Source organism: Zingiber officinale, chromosome 7B (assembly GCF_018446385.1).
Source record: "Zingiber officinale cultivar Zhangliang chromosome 7B, Zo_v1.1, whole genome shotgun sequence".
Lineage (NCBI taxonomy): Eukaryota > Viridiplantae > Streptophyta > Magnoliopsida > Zingiberales > Zingiberaceae > Zingiber > Zingiber officinale.
The window spans coordinates 102,748,990-102,761,365 of record NC_055999.1 but is presented as its reverse complement, the minus strand read 5'-3'; positions in this window follow the sequence as shown (position 1 = coordinate 102,761,365).

The window sequence follows — 12,376 nt, the reverse complement described above, 5'->3', positions numbered from 1 at the left end:
TTGGAAACGAAACCAAGGTGATTAGCGAGCCCATATATAACAATTATAGAGTGAACGAAGTGCTTAATGATGATCCTTTATTCATTCTGAATTCATGTTTTGTCCAGCAAGTTAATTTTGAACCTTTTATCAAATTATATCAAGCAACTAATTGTAGACCATCTTAGGAAGAACTAGAAGGCAAGACCAAAGAAATTTACGAATCGATTTACAATGATAACGGAGTTAATGAGGTGAATCAACTATTTCCAGACTGTACTCAATTTATTATAGAAGATCTTCCTCCTGAGTACCCTTGCGATTGTCGTTATCGGTATCGCCGTCATTCTTTGAAAGCAAGATATTGCATGGGATTTACACTAGTGATTTCAAAGATTTTTACTAATTAAATTTGTCCAGAAATGTGAATATATGCTTGGTAATTAAAATCAATCATTGTGAGTTAGGTTGCAAAGAACAATTTCAGAAAGAAATTAATGCTATGGAACACAAGAAAAATAAAGTCAAGAAAATCTCAAGATCTTGAACAAATGGACATAGCAAATTTCAAAATTTTAATATACAATGTCAACATACTAGAAGGTAGAGTCCTACTTCTAGTACAAATATGTTCATCATTTGGATCGATGAGGATTCCTAATGTCTAACAGCTGCTACTAGATTTTACTGATTTAGTATAAGATGATCTTATTCCTGTGCTATCACCTGAAACTATTCTAAACTTGAGAATGAGTTATTTCAACCTTAGGGACTAATGCAAGAGGATCCGAATATTTTTATTATTATTTTTAGTAATTTTTTTTATAATTCAAATTTTTTTGTATTTTAGCCATTTTTTGTCATTTTTATTTTATTTTTTGGTATTTTGAGTTGGTTTAGGAATTTTAGGATTGTGATTATGTTAATAATTTTTCCTTTTTAAAAAAAAAAATCTTTCCTTTCTTTATAAGTTAGGACTTAGTTTATATATTAGAATTTTTTTTCTTTATTTGGGTCTTAGAATCTAGAGTTTATATAATATATGATAAGATATTTGAGGAATTATCTTTGGTTATTAAATAATATTTTTTTCGAGAAAATCTAAAGGATGACAATTTTCTTCTTATCTTCTCCTTAATTTCCACTTCTCATCAGTCACAGAATAATCACTATCCTGCTCGGCATTAGTTGGTATCAGAGCCGGTGGGTTCCGATAGAGAAAGTCAAGTATCAGATTCAATGGAAGGTCGTCGTGGTTATAATCGTGATCGCAACAATAGGTAAGTTTCAATTAGGGAAGCCGAGAACCATAAAAAATGATTGAGGATTAAGAATTTACAGAGACAAGTCATAAATTTAACCCAATGTGTAGCAGTGGCGAAGCGAAATCTTGAAGATCGTGAGGTATGTGATCGAGAGGATCAACATGTTGGTGTAATTTGTACTAATGATCTAACTCAGGTTTTGATGAATAACAAGTGGATTAAAGTTGGAGTGTTTATGGTCTAATTACTTTACCAAGTGTGCAAAAGTTGACGGGTCTGAAAGACCTGACACCGGGCTGAAATCCAGCTAGGTCTGAAGGACCCGATAGTTGGTGTGAAGTTTAGATAGGTCCACGAGACCTGATATTTGGCGGGAAGTCCAGTTGGGTCCACGAGACCTGACAACCGGCCGAAGTCCAGTTGAGTCCGAGGGACCTGACAACTGGCGGGAAGACTTGGTCGGTCAAAGACAAGTTAAGCGATTTGTAGTTGGTAAGTGGAGGTAAGCAACTGAGGAGAGATCTAGTGAGAACGTGTTCCTAGTTGAAGGAACTATAGGCGTCAATCCAACTTAGGTCCATTTGGAAAACCTAAGTTGAGGCCTTGACTAGATCCTAGTCTCGGGGAGACAGGATCTAATTACTAATACTATCTTGTTGTATTATACTAACTTTATCTTATAAGATAATCTTTTTTTGTTACCTGCACTAACCCTTTTTTGCAAAAAAGGAGCTGTTAAAAAAAAGGGAGTCCTTTCAAGTGCTCGGACTCCAGGCGCCCAGAGCTGGTCCGAACACCCGAACCAGCTTTGCCTGGATAGCCCATCAGGCACCCGGGTGGTTCGAGTGCCTGAAGCTAGTCTAGGCTCCCGGAGCTGGTCTAGGCGCCCGGACCTAAAATTTCATCCCCGAAGCTGAGTTGGAGCATGAGGAATGGTCGAACCCATGTCAACGGTCTAGGCACCCGGAGGGGGTCCAGGCACTTGGAGGTGGATAAACTTGACGGATCAAGTTTTGACAAGAGATCACCACGTCAGCAATGGTCCAGGCACCAAGAGGGGTTCCAAGCGCCCAGAATGGGCCTATATAAAGGTCTTCGACTAACAGCTTTGTTTCTACTACAACTTTCATTCTTGCGCGTTGATCCGAGAAGGCACGGACGATCCTGAAAAGCTGCTCCAACATCCGACGATTAAGGACTCGATTCATTCTTTCTTCTTGTTAGTAACTTTTCAGTTTACAATTTGTGTACTAAAACTGTGTAATTTAAATATTCAAATTGATAATGATTGTCCAACGAAAGTGATCAACGATCATGGGCCTTAGAGTAGGAATTGTCATAGGTTCCGAACCAAGTAAAACTTACTCTTGTTAGCATTGTTTTTTTTAATTTTCTTTATTCTGCTGTGTATTCTTGATTTTTGAACAAGGCGAAGAACGCTATTCACCCCCCCCCTCTAGCGTCTTAATGTGGAACCGCCACATCAGCGGCCCCCCTAGAGCCGGTCCCACGGATATGGAGGGAGGTAAATGCAGGTACACAGGTGGAAAGTGCATGACGGAGACGTTAACCCCAGGCAGTGACACCCCGGGGATCGACCCCTGGACCTTTCAGCCACAGAACCATGCACTCCTCTAGCGTCTTAATGATCCAACACAACATGGATATCTAGGATTTCGACTTGATCTACCCAAATTTTTTGGTACGTCATAGAAAGATAATTTTATTAATTGGATCACCAAAGGAGAGTGAATCTTTGACTATAAGCAAGTTTCAAATCGGATGAAGGTGAAACTGATTTCCATCAGACTCAAGGGTAAAACATCGGTGTGGTGGGATCACTTATGACGCTCTCAAGATAGACAGAGCAAAAGCAAGATCAAGGATTGGGAGAAGATAACGAAAAGATGAAATTTCACTTTCTTCCTTTTAGATACATTCAAACATCGTTTCGGGAATGATTAGGTTTCTTCATGGAAGATGATAGCCTTGATGCCCAAGATGACCTAGACAGATTCAAAAATTGATTTAGAGGAGGAATTTGACTAGAAAGAAATTGAAGAGGAATTTTGATCTCAAATTGGAGATGAGACCAAGGTGATTAGCGAGCCAATATATGATGATTATGGAGCAGACAAAATGTTTGATGATGATTCTTTAATTATTCTAGATTCATGCTTTGTCTAGCAAGTTAATTATGAGCCTTTTATCAAAGTATATTAAGTAATTGATTGCAAACCATCTGAGGAAGACCTAGAAGGCAAGACCAAAGATATTTGTGAATTGATTTATAATGATAATAGAGTTGATGAGGTATAACAACTATTTTAAGCCTGTGCTTAATTTATTCCATAAGATCTTTCTCCTAGCATACCCTTGTGATTGTTGTTACCAGTATTGTTGTCATTCTTTAAAAGCAAGATATTGCATGGGATTTGCGTCGATGTTTTCAAAGATTTTTACCATTTAAATTTGTCTGAAAAGTGTTGGTACAATCAACCTCCAGGATTTCGATATTTAACAATGTACTCAAGTTTGGTTAGTTTGATCAAGGGTTGATTCAAATAGAAATTAATATTTGAAAGAGGGAAGTCTAATCAGGACTAGATGACTAGCAAGAGTAAGTCATAAATGGAGATTAAGGGGGTGAGAAGTCTACTGAGTGACTAGTCATAACTGGAGGTTAGGTAAGGAAAAATCCTGGTAATTGAAGTTATGTCCTAGTGAGTGAGGCTAGGTGGTGAAAGTCCTAGTGAGTGAAGTCAACCAGTGAAGGTCCTAGTGAATGGAGTTAAGATCCAGTGAGTGAAACTAGGTGGTAGAAGTCCTGGTGAGTGAAGTCAGACGATGAAAGTCCTAGTGAGTGAAGCTAGACAGTAGAAAATCCTAGAAGGTCCTAATATTGATCAAATGGTTTTCAGTTAACTGAGCACTGTCAATCAGACCAACAAATCTTAAAAACTCCTAATATTGCTTTACCTTACTATTTTATATCTATTGTTCTAACTCAGTGTTGCAGGTAAGTCTTAGTCAATCAAGTTGTTTCGACACTAAGCAGGACCAGAGACAATCCAAATAGGTCTAGAGGACTAGATGTTTAGCAGATAAGGTCAGGTAAACAACTTGAGGAAAAAGATCCAATGAGGAGAGTCTCAATGGGACTGTAGGCGCTGGTCCAACTTAGATCTATTTTAAAAATATAAGTTGAGACCAAGACTAGATTTTGGTCGTATTAGACAGAATCTGATTCATAAATTTTTTTATGTATTCTAACTCTGTTTGTAGCTATTTTGTTATTTGAACTAATATATTTTTGCAGGAGTTTAAAGAAACATTAAAGTTCGAATGACAACCAACTTAGAAAAATTAGTCTGCACTACCTCTTCGAATATTACTTTTTTTAAAACTTAATTATGTCTTTCAAATATCATTGTTGGTACAAAAACCTAATCGAGAGTAACCTTAAGTTTATACCCTTTTGATGTGTGTCAAATGGGGAGAGTGATCTTAAGTTAGAAAAGTTAAAGAAAGAGAATTATCTTAAGTTAGAAAAGTCGAAACATTTCTAATCTCTTAAACTTTTCGAAACTCTCAAACATTAAGAATCAACCCTTAAACGCCTAAGCCTAACTTAAGAAAATTGTCAAACATCAAAAAGGGAGAGATTATTGGTGTAATCGACCTCTAGGGTTTCAATGTTTGACAATATACTTAAGTCTGGTCAATTTGACTAAGGATTGATCCAAACAAGACTTGATGTTTGGAAGAGAGAAGTCTAGTCAGGACTAGATGACTAGCAAATGTAAGTCCTAACCAAAGGATAGGCAGGTGAAAAGTGTTGGATCATGAAAATCGATAGAGGGGGGTGAATATCAATCGGAAAAAATTATCGTAGAGTAAGCAGCGGAAAAGTAGAAAAACAAAACGCTAACACGAAGCGTTTTACTTGGTTCGGAGCCTTGGTCGACTCCTACTCCAAGGTCCACACTCGTCGAGTGTTTTCGTTAGGCAATCCACTAGCAATCCGAAAAGATGATTACAGAATTTGAAGTACAGAGATGCTAAAATGAAATAAGTATCGACAACTAATAAAGAAAAAGAAATCAGCGCGTTGTCGGAGAAGTTTCATCGCAGGAGCACAGCGAAGGATCGCAAGCGTCAAAAGACGTAGTCGTGAGTTGATTCTTTGCTCCAGGGTGCATCCTCCTTATATAAGAGGCTCCGGGCGCCTGGATCCCTTCCGGGCGCTTAGAGTGTGACGTAGCTCGTCCAAACATGAAGCTCCACGTGGCGACATGACAAGGGGATAAAGCTTGCATCCCAGATGCACGGATCCCTTCCGGGCGTCCGAACCTTTGTTTTCCACCAACCTGCAAAAAACATTAGTCCGAGGTTAAATGTAAAACTACCCTACAAAATGAAGTGTTAGCATAGTACAGTTATAATAGTAATAAACGCAGTAATTAGATTCCATCCCCTGGATACCGGAATCTAGTCACGATATCAACTTAGATTTCTGAAATGGATCTAAGTTGGATCGACGCCTAATGTTCCCTTCCTGGGAACACGTCCTCACAGTCACTCCCCTCCAGTGACTTACCTTCACTTACCTGCCAGACGTTCGGTTAGTCCTTCGACCCGTCTAGACTTTGTGCCAGCTATCAGGTCATCCCATCGACCTAGCTGGACTTCGTGCCAGACGTCATGTCAACCTGTCAACCTGTCTGACCTTCGTGCCATCTATCAGGTCAACCCATCGACCTAGCTGGACTTCATGCCAGACGTCAGGTCAGCCTATTAACCCGTCTGGACTTCTCCTGCACACTTCGTAGAAGTGTTAGATCAATATGAAACTAACTTAACCTACTTTGTCATTCATCAAAACTTGAGTTAGACCGTTAGTGCTAACCGCACTAACAATCTCCCCCTTGTTGATACAATGACAACCTGGTTAAGTTAGTAAAAAAAATGCAAGTAAAACAAGCAATGATAAGGTTTTTAAGTTAGTCTTATTTGGTATTTTGTTGTTTTGTTTTAACTAACTTAAGCTAACTTAAGCCACCTAACCCTCCCCCTTTGACATTCATCAAAAATAACACAGAAAAATAAAGGATTAAGGAAGTAAAAGATAATGTAAAAAGCATTTCAATTAAGGTCAGATTAACTTGGGGGAGTCTAAAGTAGAAAACTTAAAACTTTAGCTTTTAGCTTTCTCAAAAAAATAGCTAAGTTTTAAACTTAGAAATATAACTTTAGAAAGATAACTTTGTAATTTTTTGAGTAGTTTTTAAAGATGAAATTTGCAAATTTAACCTAATTTTCAAAATATATTTTTGTAAATTTAAAACATCTTTTAAACACATTTTCAAATATACTATTTTTATAAAAGGGAGATTATTAAAGCTTAGTTCAATTTTCAAATCAATTTTTCAAAACTAAGTAAAATTTATTTTTCATGACTAAGTTTGTAAAATTTAATTTTTAAAATCAATTATAAAAAAATATGTTTGGAAAATCTAATTTTTAAAACCAATTTTAAAACTAAGTAAAATCTATTTTCAAAACTAAGTTTGTATAATTCAATTTTCAAAATTAATTTTCAAAAATATGTTTTAAAAAATTGGATCCAATAAAAACTTAATTTTATAAAAGTTAGTTTTAAAAAAAATTATGAAATTAAAAAACATCAGATTTAAAATGGATTTAAAATATTATTATTTAAGAAAATATTTTTCAAAAAATAAGTATTAAAACAGTTAATCCTTCCCCTGAACCTGACATAACAGAAACTGTCTAACCAATTAGTTACTTACTAACTATCAGAGGATAACAACTTTCACTTGATTAGTCAGGTTAAGTCAACTGTAACCAGCTTGTGTTTGACTAAACTGAATAACTTAACCTGATTGATATTTGTTTTGTATTTAACGCCCAAATTTATATCGATGCACTAATATAAACATCTTAAGTCCAGGCAATCTGCCTATGCATCTCACCCTTTTCTATGTTTAACAATCACAAACAAGGTAGTCCTAGTGTGTTAGTGAGATGCTCAAACCTTAAATCTATAGGAGCATGCTTTCTAAGGGATTGATCTAGTCTAAGGCTAAAATTATTTTTTGAAATTCTAAAAATGGGAAGTTTTGAAAAAAAAATTATCCTAGAATTGAAAACTAATCATTTTTTTAAAACAATTTTTGTAATTTAAAAACCCTAGTCTATTAAACACATTCCTAATTTTCAACATAGATTGTTAAACTCACTTTCAGGGAGGGGTTTGGTAAATATGTCGGCTAAATTAGACTTCGACTCAATGTATTTGAGTTCAATACCTCCTTTAGTGACATGATCTTTGATAAAGTGGTATCTAATTTTTATATGTTTGGTTCTTGAATGATGCACAGGATTTTTTTATTAAATTAATTGAGCTAATATTATCAATTAACACATTTACATTTGTGAGGTTTAAATTAAAATCTTTTAAGGTGTGCATCATCCATAGTAGTTGTGCGACACACTCTCCTATAGCTATATACTCCGACTCAGTTGTAGATAGAGCAACACAGTGTTGCTTTCTACTAAACCAGCTGACAAGTGATGGACCTAGTAATTGACATCCACCACTTGTGCTTTTGCAGTCTAACTTACATCCAGCGTAATCTGAGTCAGAATAGCCTATTAACTCAAAATGTTAGTTCTAGGATACCAAATTCCTACATTTGACGTTCCTTTAAGGTATCTAAAGATTCTTTTGACTTGAGTCAAATGAGATTCTTTAGCACAAGTTTGGTATCTAGCACACATACTAACTGTAAATAAAATATTGGGTCGACTTGCAGTTAAGTATAGTAGGCTACCTATGACACTCCTATAGTATTTTAAGTCAATTGGTTTTCTATTGGGTCGTTATCTAGAATTGTGTTAACTGTCATAGGTGTTTTTATTTCTTTAGTGGTTTCCATCCTGAATTTTTTAAGTAATTCTTTAGTGTATTTTTACTGATAAATATAATTTCCCTCATTTGTTTGTTTGATTTGTAAACTTAAAAAGTAGGTTAATTTTCCAACTAGACTCATTTCAAACTCTTGTTCCATTAGATTAGTAAATTCTTCTAAAAATTCTGAGTTAGTTGAACCAAAAATTATATCGTCTACATAGATTTGGACTATGAAGATATCCTCTTTCATTAATTTAACGAATAGGGTTGGGTCAATTTGACCTTGGTTGAACCCTTTGGATATTAGGTAAGAGGTTAACCTTTCATACTGATCCGGCGGTAAGAACAGGGGATCCCCGTTCTGGGGAGTCAACGCCACGTGGAAGTCAAAGGGCCAGATGGTCGATCGGATAAGGATGGGCCGACCGGACGACTGAGAAAAGGTGGGATCGATAGGCCGACCGGAGAAGGGGGGCTGACCGCCCGGCCGGCTGACCGGTGTCTAGCTGATGGCAAAAAGTGCCCCGGCGGGAGTCGGGGTTCCGGCGCTCGTTGAACAGGAATGAAAGGCCGAGCGGATGCCACGCTCGGCCGAAGACATAAGATAGCATACTGCGAACAGTTTCCATAGAGCACATTACCGAGAATCTCCCAAGTAGACCACTATATATGACCGGCCGGACGTGAGGTGAGTGTTGGCCGGCCGGACGCCCGGCATGGAGTAAGGAGAAAAGGACAAGGAACATCTTCTGACAGCGGGCATGCTCTGTGACCAAGCCATACTCCAAATCTTACGACAAGGGGTTCCGTTGTCCCATCGAAGACACGCTTGGACTGTAGCAGTATGGTGTTAGGTAAGCCTTCTGACGAGCCCTTACTAAGGTATGGGCTGGGGACACGTATTTTGCCTCGGTATGTGTGCATGAGCTCCTTTCCATCTCTATATAAGGAGCCTCGCACTTCACCGGAGGTACGCGAGATCACATATTCGACGCCACTTGCTTGTTCGCTTACCTGACTTGAGCGTCGGAGGGTCGTCGCCGGGAACCCCTTCCCGGCCCGACTTCTGTGCAGGTTCACCGGAGGCCCGTGCGAACAGTCAGGAGATCTACGTCAGCCACTTGGAGAGTGCCACGTGCCCAGTGTCCGTTGATTCAGCTTTCGGACAGGATCAATTTGGCGCCGTCTGTGGGAACGCTCCTGCATCCGATCGGAAGCAATGGACGAGGCTTGACGACCGCACTCGGTGATGCTCTCCACAGAGGAGCTCGACGCTTTGATCGAGACAAGAGCCGCTAAACTGGTGGAACAAAGACAGAAGTCGCAAGCCGAGCAGATTGAACACCAAGCAACATCAGCATCAGGTGGCCGAGCGGAAGCACCGCAGGCCACAGTTCCATTCCATCGGGCTCTATTCCACACTCCTGAAGCCGCAGCAGTTAATCGTGATCGAGGATCTTCTTCAGATGAAGTACCAAGACGAGATAGCAGAAAAGGCAAAGCCCTCCGAGCAGATTCCTCGCCCGAACGGATCAACCGTCAATTCTCAGAAGCTATTCTACAAGATCCTCTGCCGAAGCACTATGTGCCCCCGGCGATCGGCGAATACAATGGAACTACTGACCCGGATGATCATTTGGGTAAGTTCGACAATACCACTACCCTTCATCAATACACAGACGGGGTGAAGTGTCGAGTTTTTCTTACCACCCTCTCGGGATCGGCTCAACGGTGGTTTCGGAGGTTGCCGGACGGATCTATCTCAAGTTTCAAGGACTTCCGAACGGCCTTCCTTCACCACTTTGCTAGCAGTCGGCGCTATCAGAAGACTAGTGTCAGTCTGTTCACCATCAAACAAGAAGCCCGCGAATCGCTCCGAGCCTATATCCAGCGGTTCAACAAAGTGGCCATGGATATTCCTACGGCCACCTCGGAGACTATGATGAATGCCTTCACACAAGGCCTTGTGGACGGAGATTTCTTCCGCTCGCTCATTCAAAAGCCGCCCCAAGACTACGACCATATGCTACACCGAGCCAACGAATACATCAACGTGGAGGAAGCCCAAGCGGCCCGAAGAAAGGAAACTCCAACCGAGCGGGTTCCCCCTGCCGAGCAGAAGCCGCACACCGCTCATCAGCCACCAAGAGGACCGAGGGCCGAAGCGATCCGCTCCCCCCATGCTAGGTCCCATGTACAAGAAGTGGCTGCAGAGCGGCCTAGACCGAAGAAAAAGGTATGGACCCCTATGTTTTGCTCATTCCACCGGACGGACACGCACAACACAAGGGATTGCCGGAGTCTTCCCTTGATCGCTCATCCCGTGCCCCGGAGTGGCCACCGTCGATCGCCATCATCCGACAGGAGACAAAGGCCTCGTGAAGCCGATCGGACGGTAGCCGACAGGAGACAACAGTAGACTCCCGAACGACATCACACTCCGAGGCATGAGAATCCCCGGATGTCAAGGGAGCGGCCCCGACCGTCTGCTCGGGAAGAAGAGAATAGAAGTAACACTTCCCGAGGTGAAATCAACATTATAGCAGGCGGGCCGACCGGAGGCGATTCTAACCGAGCAAGAAAGGCGAGCGTCCGGCAGCTCCAGATCCATGCTGTCGGCTATAGCCAGGAACAGGCGAGCGGACCCGAAATCAGCTTCGGGCCCAAGGATTTGGAGGGAGTCGAAGTGCCGCATAACGATGCTCTCCTCATCAAAGCGGTAATAGCTAACTACACTATTCACCGCGTTTTTATTGACACGGGAAGCTCGGTTAATATCATATTCAAGAAGGCCTTCGATCAACTACAAATTGATCGAGCCGAGCTACTGCCCATGACAACCCCCCTCTACGGGTTTACGGGCAATGAAGTCCTGCCGGTCGGACAGATCCGACTGGCTATTTCGCTGGGAGAAGAGCCGCTCAGAAGGACACGGACTGCAAACTTCGTCGTGGTAGACTCTCCGTCGGCATACAACGTCATTCTGGGACGACCGACCCTCAGTGAATTCCGAGCGGCCGTTTCCACCTTTCACCAAAAGATCAAGTTCCCAGTCGAAGACAAAGTGGGAGAAGTACGAGGAGATCAACTGGCGGCTCAACGATGCTACGTCCAGATGGTCCGAGCAGAAGCCAATTCCGCCCGGAAGACGCCACGGATCGAGGTGAACGCTATAACTGAAAAACCTCCCTCTTTGGTTTATAATGAAAAAGAGGAGGTGCAGATTTACCCGACCCGATCGGAAGCCACAACGTTCATTGCGACCGATCTGGAGGCGAGCCAGAAAGAGGAAGTGATCAAATGCCTCCAGAGAAATTACGATGTCTTCGTCTGGTGGACGCATGAGCTACCCGGAATTTCACCGAGTATAGCGCAGCATGAGCTCCACGTCCGACCGGACGCTCGGTCGGTGAAGCAAAGGAAGAGGGACTTCAGCGCCGAACAAAATGCAATCATCCGAGCGGAGGTCGAAAAACTCCTGGAAGTCGGCCACATACGCGAGGTCCAGTTCCCCAGCTGGTTGGCGAATGTGGTATTAGTCTCCAAGCCGGGCAACAAATGGAGAGTGTGCATCGATTTTCGGGATCTTAACAAGGCCTGCCCAAAAGATTTTTATCCTCTGCCTCGGATCGATCAACTGGTGGATTCTACGGCCGGCTGTGAGTTGATATGCATGCTCGACGCATATCAAGGTTACCATCAAGTGCCACTCGCCCGAGAAGATCAAGAAAAAGTCAGCTTCGTCACAGCCGACGTCACCTATTGCTATAAGGTGATGCCGTTCAGACTGAAGAACGCGGGAGCCACTTATCAGCGCTTGATGAACAAAGTGTTCAAAGAGCAGATCGGGCGAAATCTGGAAGTATACGTGGACGACATTCTCATCAAGTCCGTCCGAGCGGCCGATCTCTTAGAAGACATAGAGGAAACTTTTCGAACGCTACGAAAATATGGAGTTAAGCTAAACCCTCAGAAGTGCCTGTTCGGAGCAAAAGGCGTGCGTTTCTTGGGATACATAGTGACTGAACGGGGCATCGAGGCAAATCCCAGCAAAGTGAAAGCATTACAAGATATGCCGCCCCCAAGAAATCTGAGGGAAGTGCAGCGTTTGACCGGTCGGATAACTGCTCTGTCCAGATTCATCTCCAAGACCGCCGACCGGAGCCTGCCTTTTTTCAAAATCTTGCGCAAAGCC